An 11,022-nucleotide genomic window follows, 5' to 3' on the forward strand; every position below is an offset into this window, starting at 1 on the left:
ATTAATGATGACTTAGCATATTAGTATACAGAAAGTTGTCGAATGTAAAGAAATTAGGAAAGCATTTGTAGTAATGTCATAGAGATTTAGTAGTAAGAAAAGTTTAGCATAGAGTGTATTATAGTATATGTAGTTAGGTATGTAGTAAACATTGTTTACTAGAGGTTTAGAAAGTTGGTGAATGTCATAAAAGAAAAACATACTCATAAAGTTTTGTGAAAATAGTAATACAGGTGTAATAATACGTAGATAGTTTGTAGTGGAAGGTTTCTGTAGAGTATGCTAGAAAAATTGTTGGAAAATGTAGTATAGTTTATCTGCTACACATTCTCTAAAGTGTACATCGAGAATGTGTAGCGGAATGTTAAGAAAAGAGTAGTAGAGTGTGGGTTTCTGAGTGATGTATGGAAATAGTAGTCGGAACAAAGAGAAACAGTAAGGTAAAAAAATGGTGAGAAAAGTTGGCAGTGCTTCACGTAATTCACCCCATGGGAGTATGTATTTTGCGTTTGCAAACATACTCACTTTTTCACCATTAGCAAATGCCAACTTAGAATAGGAAATTGTGCAAAAGAAATGAACAAAGATAAGAAAGTGAAGAATGGAGAGAGAGTAGTATATGGGATGTGTTTGAAAGAGTAGTATGAGCAATGTATGTAGTATATATTGAGTAGTAAAGTGTGGCAAAGGACAGTGTGGCAGAGTGTATAGCAGTGAGCATATGGTCGAGAGAGTGTGGCAGAGAGAGAGTGTGGCAGAGAGAGAGTGTGGCAGAGCGCATGCGCAAGAGCGCATGCGCAAGAGTGTAGAGAAGTAAAGTGTATTATTGCTGGAAACATAGACATAGGTAAAGTAAAAATTTTCATGAAGTGTTGAGTGTTTCATGTAAGTAACACTATTGGGGTTTGCTGAATATTTCTCACTTGTATGTTGACTTCTTTATTATTCGCTTTTGGCAGCGTATAGCTTGAAAGTATCCCAAAATAATGATCAGAAAGAGGCGAGTAACGAACAACGCTAGTAGAAATGTAAGCATTAACTATGATATATGTAGAGGAGGTGTGTCTAAAAAAGTGTGCAGTAGACTGCGTGTTGTAAAAGATTGCGTGTCAAAGAGTGCATGGTAAAGATTGTATGGTAAAGATTGTATGGTAAAGACTGCATGGTAAAGAGTGCATGGTAAAGAGTGTATATAGAGAAATAGTCTATTACTGGTGAAAACATAGAGATAGCTAAAGAAAAAGGTTGCCATAAAATTTGACAGTGCCTCACGTAAGTAACACCATTGGAGTTTGCAGATTGATTCTCACCTGCATGCTCACTTTCTCATCATTAGCTATTCTCAACGTATAAGTTGAAAGTGTGAAAAATGAAGGGGAAAACAAGTGAGAATAAAGAAGAGACAGTGTGTAGTATACATGAAGGAGTAGAGAGAGCAGTAGGAGTAGTGTATGTAGTGTTTGCCCGATAGTAAAGGATAGTAGTGAGGATAATAAAGATAGTAGAGTTGTAAGCATTAGCTAAGGTGCATGTAGAGGAGATGTGTATTAAAATTTGCACAGTAGGTAGTATGTGAAAGTGCATGTTAAAAGATAGTGTGTGAGAAAGTGTGTGGCATAGAGTGTGGCAGAGAGCCTGTGGTACAGAGAGTGCCATAGAGGCTGTAACCAGAGCGTGTGCAACATGATGTCACATGCGCGAAGCCACATGCGCGAAGCCACATGTGTCAAGTCACACAATGAGTGTGTGCTGTAGAGAGTGGATGGAAGAGAGTGTGAATGAGAATGTGCGCTAAAGAGTGTGTGGTGCGGAATGTGTAATGGAGAATGCATGGTGTAAAATGCATAGTGGGGAGTGTGTGCTATTACTGTTGAAAACCGAGATAGGAAAAGGAAAAAGTTGCCCAAAAAGTTGACAGTGCCTCACGTAAGTAACACCATTGGAGTTTGCAGATTGGTTCTCACCTGCATGCTCACTTTCTCATCATTAGCTGTTGTCAACTTATAGGTTAAAAGTGTGAAAAAGCAAGGGAAACAAAGAGGGGAATAAAGAAGACAGTGTGTAGTATACATAAAGGAGTAGCGAGAGGAGTAAGTAGTGTATGTTGTGTACAAATAATAAAGGATAGTAGTGAGGATAGTAAAGGTAGTAGAGATGTAAGCATTAGCTGTGGTGCATGTTGAGGAGATGTACATAAAAATGTGTACAACAGGTAGTATTGTAAAGAGTATGTAAAACCATAGTGTGTACCCAGAGAGCGTGTGGCAGAGAGCGTGTGGCAGAGAGCGCATGGTAAAGAGCGCATGGTAAAGAGCGCATGGTAAAGAGTGTTTGTAGAGAAGTAAAGTGTATTACTGCTGGAAACATAGACATAGGTAAAGTAAACATTTTCAGGAAGTGTTGAGTGTATCTGAAAGAAACACGTTAGATTCCTCACCTTAGAATATCCCCAGGCGTCAGACTGGATCCGGAAGATTTTTGTAGCAATACCCCTTGCGCGTCGCTAGGCGTCGTCTGTGGCTCCGCGTCCGTCGTTGGCGTCGTGCGCCGGAATGACTTCGTCAGAGTACTTAGACGCCGCCCTCGCGCGCTGACGTCTGTTCTTCTTTTTTCTGGGCCAGTAAGCGCCGATCCGGGAGAGCTACCCCTTTAGTCAATTTTTGACTAACTTTTTCGACTCTTTTTGGTCACTTCTCGACTCTGGTGCCGGTAGGATGCCTGGTTTCAAGGCCTGCGACGACTGTCACCGACTGATGTCGGTGACCGATCATCACCGCCGGTGCCTGTACTGCTTGGGCCTCGACCACGACGCGGAGTCGTGCTCAGATTGTATGGCCCTGACCTCGAAAGCTAGGCGGGAGCGGTCCCGCAAGTTTCTTGCCACTCTGCTCCGCACCCCTCTCGATCCCGGTCCAGGAGGAGGTCCAAGGATCGGTCACGGAGCCGCCCTCGACATCGTCGCTCGTCTGGCTCGAAGTCTTCGGGTAAGTCGAAGCACTCCAAGAAGTCCAAGAGGCGACACCGCTCTTCGGACTCCACTCGCCGGTCACGCGATTCGGCCGAGGGTCCGGTTGGTTCCAGGCTCCGCAGGCGCCGCGCAAGTCCCCATACCCGCCGGTCCCTGGGACTGACGCGACACTGGCGGAGGTCAATGCCTTCCTCTTGGCCATGAGCAGCCTGGCCCCGCCGTCGACGCCCGCTGGCGTGCCTTCGGGCCCCGCGGACTCGACTGGGCGACCTCGCGTGCCGGCGGCTCCAGCTCCGGCGCCGTTGGAGGCTCCGGCCCCGACGCCGCAGGTCCCCGAGGGGCCCGAGCCTGGGCCCCCGTCGACACCGGTCGACCTCGTCACACCTCCTCCGCCGGCGCCGACACCGGTACCACCCCCGACGCCGACTCCGGTCGACGTCGATCCCCGGTTCAGCCCCTGTCCGGTCCCGACGCCGATGCGGTGCCGCCCGATGCCGCATCTGGCGCCGCTTGAGACACATTATGTCTATAGACCGGCTCTGATCATTCCTCCTGTTTACCAGGAATCGGATGACTGGGGCGACTGGGAGGGGTCTGAGGACCCTATGGCCCTTCAAGGGCAACTTTCGCAGGACTGGGCAGATGAACTGGGTGAGGCAGTGGTTTGGATACCTCACCGGACACTGGATTCATCTCTCCTCCGACTGTGGCTTCGGAGGAGGGTGCAGCTTTTTCTGTGGTGCTGCGCAAGGCGGCCGCGGCCCTCGGGCTTGAGCTGCCTGCCGTGGCTGTGGGGACTAACATCCTCACTGAGGTGCTTCAGTCTGCCGCATGCTCCACTGAGCCTCTGCTGCAATTCAATGAGGCCCTCACTGACGTTCTGCAGGGCGTTCTGCATCCCTCCTGTGGATAGGAACGTTGCCAGGCACCACCGCCCTGCTCCGGGCGACCCCAGTTTTCTGTCCCAACACCCCACCCCCGAGAGTCTGGTTATCCAGGCCTCTACCTCCCAATCCTCCTTCCCGTCCTCTCCTCCGGACCGGGATTCCAAGAGACTGGAACAGTTCGGTAAGAAGCTGTTCTCCTCGCTCAGTTTGGGCCTGCGGTCTTTAAACACCGCCTGTCTCTTGGACCGTTATTCCCACTCTCTGTGGGATACGGTGGAGGACGTGCTGCCACTGTGCCCGGGCGCAGCTTTCCTCGGCTCTGGCCGATGGGAGAGATGCAGCGCGCCATGCAATCCGATGTGGACTCGACACTACGGACTCGCGGGTAGGGCGATTTCTACCACGGTGGCGCTTCGACATCACGCTTGGCTGCGGTCCACGTCCTTTTCAGGGGATGTCCAGAGCACACTCATGGACATGCCTTTTGATGGCGCTCGCCTTTTTGGTGAGAAAGCGGACAGTGCGCTGGCTCGCTTCAAGGACTCCCGGGCTACGGCCATGTCCTTGGGCCTCTCGGCCACGCGGCCACAAACTTCCGCTTTTCGCTCCTTTCGTGGCCAAGGAAGGGGCACCTCCTCACGTCCGCCTAGCCACCGGCCACAGAACCAGCCTGCACTCGGTCGCGGACGTGGTTTCCGCCGAGGCGGTACTGGAGGACGACGCGGTCAGTCCACATCCACCCCGGCAGCATCTGCCTCAAAGCCTTCCTAGTCCGAGCTTTCAGGTCCATTCCTCGCCAGTGGGAGGCCGGGTTCGCCATCACCTGCTCCACAGGCGTACCATTACTTCGGACAGGTGGGTGCTGCAAATCGTCCGGGGCTACTCCCTCCCCTTCGAGACGACCCCTCCAGCCATGCCACCGCAGCACCACCGTATCTCGGGGGATCATTTGAATCTTCTGCAAGAGGAAGTTTCGGCCCTCTTGGCCAAAGAGGCCGTTGAGCGCGTTCCGGGCCCAGAAGTAGGTCGTGGTTGTTATTCCCACTACTTTCTGGTTCCCAAGAAGGGCAAAGGGGGCCTACGCCCTATCTTGGACCTCCGTAACGTCAATGCCTTCCTCCGGAAAGAAAAGTTCAAAATGTTAACTTTGGCTCAGGTTCTAGCTGCCCTAGACCCTGGAGACTGGATGGTAGCGTTGGACTTGCAGGACGCATATTTCCACATCCCCGTCCTGCCGGCCCACCGGCGTTACCTGCGGTTCACGGTGGGTCAGGAGCACTTTCAGTTCACCGTGCTCCCCTTCGGCCTTACCAGTGCCCCTCGGGTGTTCACGAAAGTGATGGCGGTGGTCGCAGCTCATCTGCGCAGATCAGGGGTTCCAGTCTTCCCCTATCTCGACGACTGGTTGTTGAAGGCGGGCTCGCCCCAGACAGTCGTCTCCCACCTCCAGACTACGGCGGATCTCCTGCATTTGCTGGGGTTTTCCATCAACGTGCCGAAGTCACACCTGAGCCCCTCTCAGAAGCTCCTCTTCATCGGAGCGGTTCTCGATTCGGCGCAGTTCCGGGTCTATCCACCGGAACAGCGGGTCCGGGATATACAGGCCCTGATTCCCATCTTTCGGCCTCTATCCTGGGTTTCGGTCAGGCTAGTGTTGCGGCTTCTGGGGCTGATGGCCTCCTGCATCCTACTAGTGCATCACGCCAGGCGGCGCATGCGGGCTCTGCAGTGGGACCTGAAGTTTCAGTGGGCCCAGCATCACGGCAACCTGTCCGACCATGTCTTGATCTCGGAGGGCACTGCACAGCAGTTGCAGTGGTGGCTCACGGACCGCGATTGGGTCATGGGCAAGAGCCTCTCCCTACCCCTACCGGAGCATGTCGTAGTGACAGATGCGTCCCTCCTGGGATGGGGTGGCCATATGGGAGAGGCGGAGATCAGAGGCCTCTGGTCTCCGGCGGAGTCTCGTCTCCACATCAACTTGTTTGAGCTGAGAGCAATTCGACTTGCACTAAAAGCCTTCCTTCCCTCTGTCTGGGGAAGTGTCGTGCAGGTGTTCACGGACAACACCACCGCCATGTGGTATTGCAACAAACAGGGCGGGGTGGGGTCGTGGACCCTTTGTCAGGAGGCTCTGCGCCTCTGGACGTGGCTGGAACACCAGGGCATCACCCTGGTGGTTCAACATCTGGCGGGCTCTCTGAACGCCAGAGCAGACGAACTCAGCCGCCGGTGCATGATGGATCATGAATGGCGTCTGAACTCCGAGGTGGCGCAAGGTCTCTTTCAGCAGTGGGGAAGAGCCTTGGTTAGATCTATTCGCCACCGAAGAGAACGCGCAATGTCAGCAGTTCTGCGCGTTGGAATTTCCAAGGCGGCACTCGCTCGGCAGCGCTTTTCGTCGCGAGTGGAGTTGCGGTCTGTTGTACGCCTTTCCGCCTATACCACTTCTGCCCAGAGTGCTGAAGAAGATCAGGCGCGACCGGGCCCAAGTCATCTTGGTGGCTCCGGATTGGGCACGAAGGTACTGGTATCCCGAGCTACTCAGTATGTTGACCGATCCTCCGATACGTCTGCCCCTTCGGGAGGATCTTCTGTCGCAGCAGCAGGGGACGGTCTCCACCCGAACCTGTCCAGCCTCCACCTCCATGCGTGGAGATTGAGCGGCGGCAGTTGATGCCATTTGACTTGCCTCCTGAAGTCTGTGATGTCATTCTGGCAGCCAGGCGTCCCTCCACAAAGACGGTATACGCCTGCCGGTGGAACAAATTTGTGGCATGGTGCACAGCAAAGGCTGTGGATCCCCTTTCCACCCCTCTTTCTGAGGTTCTCCTCTTTCTTCTTTCTTTGGCCCGGCAGGGCTCTGCCCTGGGCACCTTGAAAGGTTATCTTGCTGCCATCTCTGCCTTCTTACGGCTTCCTGATCAGCCCTCTCTTTTAAAGTCCCATGTAGTGTCACGCTTTCTTAAAGGCATTACTCACACGTTCCCTCCTGTCCCTTTCGTAATGCCTCAGTGGGACTTGAATCTTGTCTTAACATTCCTGATGTGCGCTCCCTTTGAGCCTCTTCACAATTGTCCTCTTCGTCTTCTCACTCTTAAGACTGCTTTCCTGGTAGCCATCACCTCGGCTAGACGGGTGAGTGAGCTCCAGGCTCTATCGTCCACGCCTCCTTTTCTATCTGTTCATCCGGACAAGGTTGTCCTTCGGCCTCGTCCTTCCTTTCTGCCGAAAGTGGTGACCCCCTTTCATCTTGGGCAATCTGTCACCTTGCCCACCTTCTTTCCGCCTCCGCATCCTTCCAAAGAGGAAGAGCGGCTCCACCGTCTGGACCCAAAACGTGCGCTCTCCTTTTATTTGGACCGCACAAAACAGTTCTGAGTGGACGACCAGCTTTTCGTTGGCTACGTGGGTGCAAAGAAGGGAAAAGCTGTGCGCAAACGGACCATCTCCCGGTGGGTCGTTTTGTGTATAAAAATCTGTTATTCTTTGGCAAAAAAGGACCCTCCTGTTGGGCTGCGAGCCCATTCTATTCGGGCTACGGCGGCCACTACTGCTTTGGGACGGGGAGTCCCTTTGCATGGCTCTGCGTTCCTGGCGCGGAAAGCTATGTACAAGAACTGACGTCCGCACGCGAGGGCGGCGTCTAAGTACTCCGTCATTCCGGCGCACGACGCCAACGACGGACGCGGAGCCGCAGACGCCTAGCGACGCGCAAGGGGTATTGCTGCAAAAATCTTCCGGATCCAGTCTGACGCCTGGGGATATTGTAAGGTGAGGAATCTAACTAACTAATGTTTCTTACAGATACATCGTTACCGAAGGTAAGTAACTTGTTCTTCATGTAAGTAAAACTATTGGGGTTTGCAGAATAATTCTCACTTGTATGTTGACTTCTTCATTATTAACTTTTGGCAGCATATAGCTTGAAAGTAATCCAAAGTAAGGATCAAAAAGAGGCGAGTAAAGAACAAAGCTAGTAGAAATGTAAGCATTAAGTATGATATATGTAGAGGAGGTGTGTCTAAAAAAGTGTGCAGTAGAGTGCATGTTGTAAAAGATTGCATGTCAAAGAGTGCATGGTAAAGATTGTATGGTAAAGCGTGCATGGTACAGAGTGTTTGTAGAGAACTAAACTATATTGCTATATAATAAACTGAACTACTTAAACTTAAAAGTTGACAGCGCCTCACGTTAACACCATTGGAGTTTGCCGATTGGTTTACACCTGCATGCTCACTTTCTCATCAACAGCTAATGCCAAATGTGGTTTTCTACTCACTTTTTTAACATGTCACACAGGCATTTACATAAACCTACACAAACACATACACACTGCTTCATTCGACTATCAATTTGAATACTCCATTGAAACTTTCAATTTTGTTCAGTTCTTAAAAAGCAATAATACATTATTGTGCGCAGCCATCTATCCATTGCTTTTTTTTGGCCCGCCCCTCTTCTCTCCCCTTTTCCATTGGCTGGCCTCTTTGAATGCTGGCCAGCCATTGTAGAAGAGGTTTGTTTCTCCGAACAGGCCCCGCCCTTTTCGGATTCAGGGGCGTCTTTTTTTGCTACTTTTCTCTTTTTGGCAGCCCGACCCGTCTTTGCTGGTGGACGTGTTTTTTTTTTTTTGTTTTTTTTTGCTTCACCCTTTTCAGGGTTATTTTCGTGTCTGTTGCTGTGAGGCTAAGTGTTCCTGAAGCAGTATGGTAAGCAATGTTTTATGCTTTTTATTGTTTTGTTGTTTGCTTGCTTTTTATCTAACTTTGTCTTTGTTTCTTTTTTACAGGGCTTCCCCGGTCTGTTTTGTTCCGGTGCAGTGTCGTACATGGAGCACTTTCCCCGGTATGTATGGTGCTGTTTGCGGGAGTTAGGTAAGGCATATTCTACGTTTTGTAACTAACTCTGTGTTTTTCTGTTTGTTTGCAGGGCTTCAGCGGTCTGGGTCGTTCCGGTGCAGCGTCGTACATGGAGCACTTTCCCCGGTATGTATGGTGCTGTTTGGGCTATGGATCTAGTAAAAAAGCAAGCATTAACTATGATGTATATAGAGGTGTGCCTAAAAATGTGTGCAGTAGAGTACGTGTGTTAAGAGGGCGCGGGAAAGAGGGCGCGCCAAAGAGGGCGCGCCAAAGAGGGCGCGCCAAAGAGGGCGCGGGAAAGAGTGTATATAGAGAAATGAAGTCTATTACTGGTGAAAACATAGAGGTAGCTAAAGAAAAAAGTTGCAAAAAAAAGTTGACAGTGCCTCACGTAAGTAACACCATTGGAGTTTGCAGATTGGTTCTCCCCTGCATGCTCACTTTCTCATCATTAGCTATTGTCAACGTATAGGTTGAAAGTGCGAAAAATGAAGGGAAAAAAAAAGTGAGAATAAAGAAGAGACAGTATGTAGTATACATGAAGGAGTAGAGAGAGCAGTAAGAGTAGTGTATGTAGTGTTTGCCCGATAGTAAAGGATAGTAGTGAGTGTAGGAGAGTAGGGTCTGCTTTCTATGTTCACCCCCACTTTTTGCTTTTGCTTTACTGGTTTTCGACTTAGATGCGGCTGTGGGCCTGCTAATCAGACCCACAGCCCTGCTGTTCTCTCTCTAAATTAATACTATGTACTTTAGGTGCATAACCTCATTGGATAGGATCACCTTATTGGCCCCTGTACAGTGTACCTTAGGTACCCAGGGCATAGGTGTACCCTAGGCCTACCAGGGGCTGCAGCATGTATTATGCCACCCCTGGCCTTCCATTATGACACAACTGGCTGATCACTCAGCTGGGGCAAGGTCGTGTAATCACCCCTTGCTTAGGTGTAGTATTCCTATACCTATCTTATATATAGACACATGTGTACCTATCAGCCACTCCTATGGCAGGCCTTAACAATCCTGGAGGCAGAGTGCTTGGTAACATGTGAGATGGTGCTCTAGCATGAGCTGAGCCTGTCTGCAGCTTTCGGAACCATGTCCTTATAGCTGTTCTATGATATAGCCTACCATATACTCTTAAAGTGCCTTATAATCTTAAACGGTTATGGTAACTATGGTTTGGCTGTATCAAAACATGTCGTGTAAGGTGTCTAACACTTTGGAATAATACCCCCATCCCATTTCTGGGGATGAGGATATTATCCCTCCCTTCTAGAGGGAGAAGACATGTTGAAACCTACTTACCCGGTTAAAGTTAACCAGAGCCCCAGCATCACAAAATGGATGCTGCTGCCACAACACAAGTCTGACCTCCTGCTGCTGGGAGTGATCCCGGCAAGGGAGGCTTGGACAATAGGTTTCCTGCCTTGGGAGGTGCGAGCACCACCCCAGACAGGCCTTAGTGTATTGGGGCAGGGAGGGATGAATGAAACGAGACACTGCCTGGAGCACACAAGGTGTCCCATGCATAGTCCAGTTCAAACCGGTGCTGGGGTACACCAGCCCCAGTCCTGGCGCGAAACTAGACAAAGGGAAGGGGGTGTAACCACCCCCCTCCCAGGTCCCACCCATAAGGCGTGACCTAGCAGGCAACCCAGCCCCCCCGATTAGTATAAGTGTGGTAGCTGGGCCCCAGGAGATTAGATTATCCTGAACCTGCAACTTGAACAGAAACTCTGGACCTTCGACATTCGACGAAAGAAGAAGACTGAAGAATCTCCCTTGTGGCAAAGGAGTGGCTACCCTGTGCAAACAAGCACCATCAAGAGACTTACCCTTTGCTTTGCTGAAGTTCTACGAGGGACCGACTGCAGAGCCTGACCAGAGCCTCGACTTCCAGACTGCTCCGACCCTGATCCACATCCACAGCCGAGCTGAGATCCGTGGAGGCGACGAGAGACGTGGGACCGGCTACCTGGGAAAAGTGGCGAGTATCTTCCAGCGCAGCTTCTGAGGTTCCCTCGAAGCTGTGCACCGGGGATTGAGAAGCCCCAACCCCAAGCACCATCTGCACCGAAGATCAGCCCCCCACACTCCACGAGTCCTGCGTGGGGCCCTTCTGCATTTTCCTGCTTGCCGCGTCTGTCCGGTTGCTTGCCCGTTGGCTAGCGGCCTTTGCGACGACACACTTTTAAATCTTCACTGCTGGTTTGGCTCCTCCAGACTGGCTCCCGCTCCTCTGCAAAACAGAAGCACCCCAGACCTTCCTGGTCTGTACCAGAAGCAAGTCCTCCATTCTTCG

The sequence above is a fragment of the Triturus cristatus genome, chromosome 11, assembly GCF_964204655.1.
Source record: "Triturus cristatus chromosome 11, aTriCri1.1, whole genome shotgun sequence".
Classification (NCBI taxonomy): Eukaryota; Metazoa; Chordata; class Amphibia; order Caudata; family Salamandridae; genus Triturus; species Triturus cristatus.